General features: G+C 52.6%; 1 long non-coding RNA gene across 1 annotated transcript in view; it reads right to left on the bottom strand.

The window, feature by feature from the left end:
• LOC108281926 overlaps positions 1 to 5444 on the bottom strand; it is a 13245-nt gene that overhangs the window by 5263 nt on the left and 2538 nt on the right. Inside the window, exon 2 of the long non-coding RNA XR_001816207.2 lies at positions 5091 to 5180. This is a non-coding gene — a long non-coding RNA (uncharacterized LOC108281926). The remainder of the gene's footprint in view (positions 1 to 5090; positions 5181 to 5444) is intronic.

Genomic DNA, 5444 nt, shown 5'->3' with positions numbered 1-5444 from the left:
GAGGCGGGCAGATCACTTGAGGTTGGGAGTTCAAGACCAGCCTGACCAACATGGAGAAACCCCATCTCTGCTGAAAATACAAAATTATTAGCCCGGCGTGGTGGCGGGTGCCTGTAATCCCAACTACTCGGGAGGCTGAGGCAGGAGAATTGCTTGAATCTGGGAGTTGGAGGTTGCCTGACCAACATGGAGAAACCCCGTCTCTACAAAAAAAAAAAAAAATTAGCCAGGCATGGTGTCACGTGCCTGTAATCCCAGCTACTTGGGAGGCTGAGGCAGGAGAATTACTTGAACCCAGGAGGCGGAAGTTGCAGTGAGCTGAGATCATGCCATTGCACTCCAGCCTAGGGAACAAGAGTGACGCTGTCTCAAAAAATAAAAATAAAAAAGTGGGAGATTTCATTCTGAACACTGCTGAGAGGCAGGGGTGGCTGACAGCAGCTGCACTTCAACGAGAACCATCTGACCCTGGATTTGTTTCCTTCCTGCAGCCACTACCACAGTGCCACAACCGGAGTGGCTTTAAAACAACAGAAAGCTCTTCTCTCACAGCTCTTAAGGCCAGAAGTCTGAAAGCAGGCCTCCGCAGGGCCACGCGCCCCACAAACGCTCTAGGGAAGACTCCTTCCTGGCCTGTTCCAGCTGGCGAGGGCTCCAGGGGCTCCTCCGCTGTGACCGCCGTACCCCACCCTCTGCCTCGCTCTTCCCGGCTGCTTCTCCTCTCCTGAGCCTTCTCTGTGTTGTTTCTCCCAGGGAGTGTCGTCTGTGGATTTAGGGCCACTGTGCTTTCCGGGATGATCTCATCTTCAGATTCCTAGTATCTGCAATGACCCTTTCGAAACCCCTCCCACGGGGTTGATGGGGATGGCACGCCAGGTTCCAGGCAGAAATGCAGCGACAGTGAACCATGAATCAGGCTGCACCGGCACCCCCTTCCTTGCTGCTAAAAGTAAGGTAGCACTTTTACATCCCATTGTTTCTACAGATAGGATCTCTGACATTAGAAGCATATGGCCTTTTTTTTTTTTTTTTTTTTTTTTTTTTTTTTTTTCTTTTTTTTTTTTTTTTTTTTTTTTTGAGGAGTCTCACTCTGTTGCCCAGGCTGGAGTGCAATGGTGTGACGATCTCAGCGCACTGCAACCTCCACCTCCCCAGTTCAAGTGATTCTCCTGCCTCAGCCTCCTGAGTACCTGGGATTGCTGGCATGCGCCACCACACCCAGCTAAGTTTTGTATTTTTAGTAGAGACGGGGTTTCAACATGTTGGCTAGGCTGGTCTTGAACTCCTGACCTCGTGACCCACCTGCCTCGGCCCCTCAAAGTGCTGGGATTACAGGCGTGAACCACCGCGCCAGGTCAGGATCATATGGCTTTTGCTTAAGGATTTCTTCAGATGTTTTTGCAGACCCTGAATTCCAGAAACCAGTGTGAAGAGGACCCCCATGTAGGAATGGGATCAGCATGGGAATACAGCTTCTTCACCCACCCCTGTCCCCTGACTTGACCCCCAAGCCCCCGGGACTTTGCCTGGGGAGGAGCTGGTAACTGCTCCGCAGGTTGATAAACATGGGTACTTCCAGGAGGGCTTCCTGAAGGAGGTGTCAAGGAGATGACTGGCTTGAATGTGGCGAGAGGCAGGTTGAGCAGGGAGCAGGTACCCAGGGACAGGCAGAAAATAGGTCAGACACTTCATGCCTGTAATCCCAGCACTTCAGGAGGCTGAGGCAGGTGGATCACCTGAGGTACGGAGTTCAAGTCTAGCCTGGACCAACAGGGAGAAACTCCGTCTCTACTAAAAGTAGAAAATTAACCGGGTATGTCAGCACATGCTTGTAACCTCAGCTACTTGGGAGGCTGAAGCAGGAGAATCGCTTGAACCTGGGAGGAGCAGGTTGCAGTGTGCCAAGATCGTGCCACTGCACTCCACCCTAGGAAGCAAGAGCAAATCTCCGCCTCAAAAAAAAAAAGTGTCTAAAGGAGAAAGACTCCTCTCTACATGGCCAAGCCCTGAGAGACAGGGTTAGTGAACTGCTACCTCCTCATGCGACAAAAGGGACTTTGCTGATTATACAATTAAGGATCTTCAGACAGGGAAATGACCTTGGATCATCTTACCACACAAGTCCTTAAAAGTGCAAGGGGGCAGCAGAGGGGAGTTGAAGGCTGTCATATGAGGAGGACTTGACCCCTCCTTGCTGGCTTTGAAAATGGAGGGAGGGCCCACGAGCCAAGGAATGCAGGCGACTTCTACAAGCTGGGAACGGACAACCAGCAAGAAAACAGGGGCCTCAGTTCTACAACCCCAAGGAACTGAACCCTGCACCCCTAAATGAGCAAGGAATAGATCGTCCCTTACAGCCTCCAAGAAAGGAGTGCAGCCTGCGGACATCTTGGTCTTAGGCAGGTGAGACCCAAACCACATTTCTGACCTCTGGAGCTGTAGGATAATTTGCGTCATTTAAAAATGCTACGATTGCAACGGCAGCCATGGGAAATTAACGCAAGGTTAATTTCCCTTCCGGGTTCTGAGCGGAAGAAGGGGGCGTGGCTTGACTCAGGTGTTCGCTCGCGCCCTCTGGAGGCTGCGGCGGGAACAGGCTTCACGGCCGGGCTGGAGACCCGAGCAAGGGCAGAGGGAACCGCAAGGTCCAGGTGAAGGCACGCTGGGCTGGACCAGGTGAGGGCCGGGGAGGTGGGGACGAAATGAAGTCCGAGCTTTGAAGGTGGATGGAAAGAGAGAAAAAAAGAGAGCAGACTCCAGCCGGGCGCGGTCGCTCACACCTGTAATCCTTTGGGAGGCTGAGGTGGGAGAATCACTTGAGGTCAGGAGTTCGAGACCCAGCCTAGCCAACACAGTGCCCTGTGTCTACCAAAAATACAAAAATTAGCCAGGCGTGGTGGTGGGCGCCTGCAGTCCCAGCTACTCGGGAGGCTGAGGCAGGAGAAATGCTTGAACCCGGGAGGTGGAGATTGCAGTGAGCAGAGCCTGGGCGATTGAACAAGACTCCGTCTCAAAAAAAAAAGAGCGAGAGATTGAGGATTCGAGTCAAGGATGATTGGAGGCTTGTGAGCTGGGAACTTGGAGTCTCCTGTCCCCTCCACCCCAACTCCACCAGTCCCTACCTTTCCCTGGCCTCACGGGCCAGCAGCTGCCCTAAGGGGAGGCCTTGCTCCTGCCCTGTGACCTCTCATTTGCGACATCTCCTGTCTCTGTTCTCAAAACAGGAAGTCAGATGGCGGCTTTAGAGGGGCTGGGACCTGTGAGCCCCCAGGCCTCCAGAGGGATTCCAGATTTGGGAATCGGCCTCCTCCCTCCCGCCCAAGCCCAGCCCGGCCAAAGCAGCTTCCAGCTCACCCCCTGGTCTGCACCTCTGTCTCAGTCTCTTTCTCTCTCCGGAATTTCCATTCTCCTTTTAGTAACCGAATTATCCCAACTCTGCCTCTCACTGGGGGCCGCCCGCAGAGGCGTGGGCGAGGAGGGGCCCGGGTCGCAGCGCGAGATATTAAACCATCAATCACCTGCCAATGCTGACTCCCCCACGCTGGGACCCTCCATTGGCTCAGCCTAGAAGCAGACCAGCTCCAGTGCAGGCCTGGAGGCCCAGAGACCCCATGAAAATGGGAGTTCCTGGAACAATCTCACAGGCCCACCTAGGCAAGTGCCTGGGTGCAGACTGGCCTGGCGCAATGCACAGACAGGTGTCCTGGGTTAAAATCCACAAGCTGCTTCCTATCCACGCATGGGAGCCACTGCATAGTTCTGTGCCTCAGTTTCCCCACCTGTACAATGGTGATAACAGCAGGGTGCGGTGGCTCATGCCTGTAATCCTAGCACTTTGGGAGGCTGAGGAAGGCAGGTCATGGTCAGGAGTTTGAGACCGGCCTGGCCAACACGGTGAAACGCCCTCTCTACTAAAAATATAAAAATTGGCTGGGCGCTGTGGGTCATGCCTGTAATCCCAGCTCTTTGGGAGGCTAAGGTGGGCGGATTGCCTGAGGTTGTGAGTTCGAGACCAGTCTGACCAACATGGAGAAACCCCATCTCTACTAAAAATATAAAAATTAGCCGGGCGTGGTGGCACACGCCTGCAAGCCCAGCTACTCAGGATGCTGAGGCAGGAGAATTGCTTGAACCTGGGTACAGTGAGCCCAGATTGCGCCATTGCAATCTAGCCTGGGCAACAAGAGCGAAACTTCGTCTCTAAATAAATAAATAAATAAAAATTTAGCCAGGTGTGGTGGTGTGCCCCTGTAATTCCAGCTACTTGGGAGGCTGAAGCAGGAGAATCACTTGAACCTGGGAGGCAGAGGTTGCAGTGAGCTGAGACTGCACCACTGCACTCCAGCCTGCAGGACAGAGCGAGACTCCATATTGAAAAAAAAAAAAAACCAGCGGTGACGTTTTTTACATCTTTGGGGTTCACTAAGGATTAAAGCAGTTACTGCAGGTGGAAACAGCTGGCCAACAGTAAATCCTGTCTAGGATTTGCTGCCAGAATAATTTTCCTTCAGGATTGGGGGCTCATTCACTGGTGAAGGAAACACAAGATTCTTGGATTTTGGGGGACTTAATGGAGTTCGTGTGTCACCTCACAGCTGCTGCCTTGTGTGGGCTGGAATCGGATTTTTTTTGTTTTTTTTTTTTGTTTTTGAGAGAAGGTCTTGCTGTGTCACCCCGGCTGAACTGCAGTGGTATGATCATGGCTCACTGCAGCCTCAACCTCCTGGACTCAAGCGATCCTCCCACCTCAGCCTCTTGAGTAGTTAGGATTATAGGCATGAGCCCCCACAGACAGGTCTAGGGAAAAAAATTTAAAGGCTCTTTTAGAACCTTAACTAGGGCCAAGCAACCCATACTTCAAGGCACTCAATTCACAAAATAAGGCCTCAGTACTTTGCAAAGGCTGTTCCCTCTGCCCAAAATGCTGTTCCCTCAGACAGTCATGTGACTCCTCCTTGCCTGCTTCTGGGCTTGCTGCAATGTCCCCTCCTTAATGAGGTCACTTTGCGAAAATTGCACCCAGGGCGCCTGCCCATCCCCACCCTTGCCGGCTGTATTTCTGTCCATACCATGCACCCTATTTTGCATACCGTATGCAGTCATGTTGGGTCTGTCTCTTCATCTCACTGGAGTGTCAACCCCAGGGCAGGGATTCATTCATTCACTGCCCAGTGCAGCACCTGGCATGAAACAAACACCCAGTCAATACTCGTTGAGTGAATGCATGAACACATTCCATTCAGCTGCTCCTGAGCGCCCTGCAGGCTGGTCTGGCCCGTCAGCAAGCCTGGGCTTCCTGGGGATGGAGCGGTGTCACTGGATGTATGCAGAGATGCAGCTGGCTCACTATTAACGCTGTATGGACTTCTGTCTTTTTTTGAGACAGAGTTTCACTCTTGTTGCCCAGGCTGGAGTGCAGTGGTGTGATCTCGGCTCACTGCAAC

This window comes from Cebus imitator, unplaced genomic scaffold, assembly GCF_001604975.1.
Source record: "Cebus imitator isolate Cc_AM_T3 unplaced genomic scaffold, Cebus_imitator-1.0 Scaffold234, whole genome shotgun sequence".
Taxonomy (NCBI): domain Eukaryota; kingdom Metazoa; phylum Chordata; class Mammalia; order Primates; family Cebidae; genus Cebus; species Cebus imitator.
This window is presented reverse-complemented; position numbering and strand designations above follow the sequence as displayed.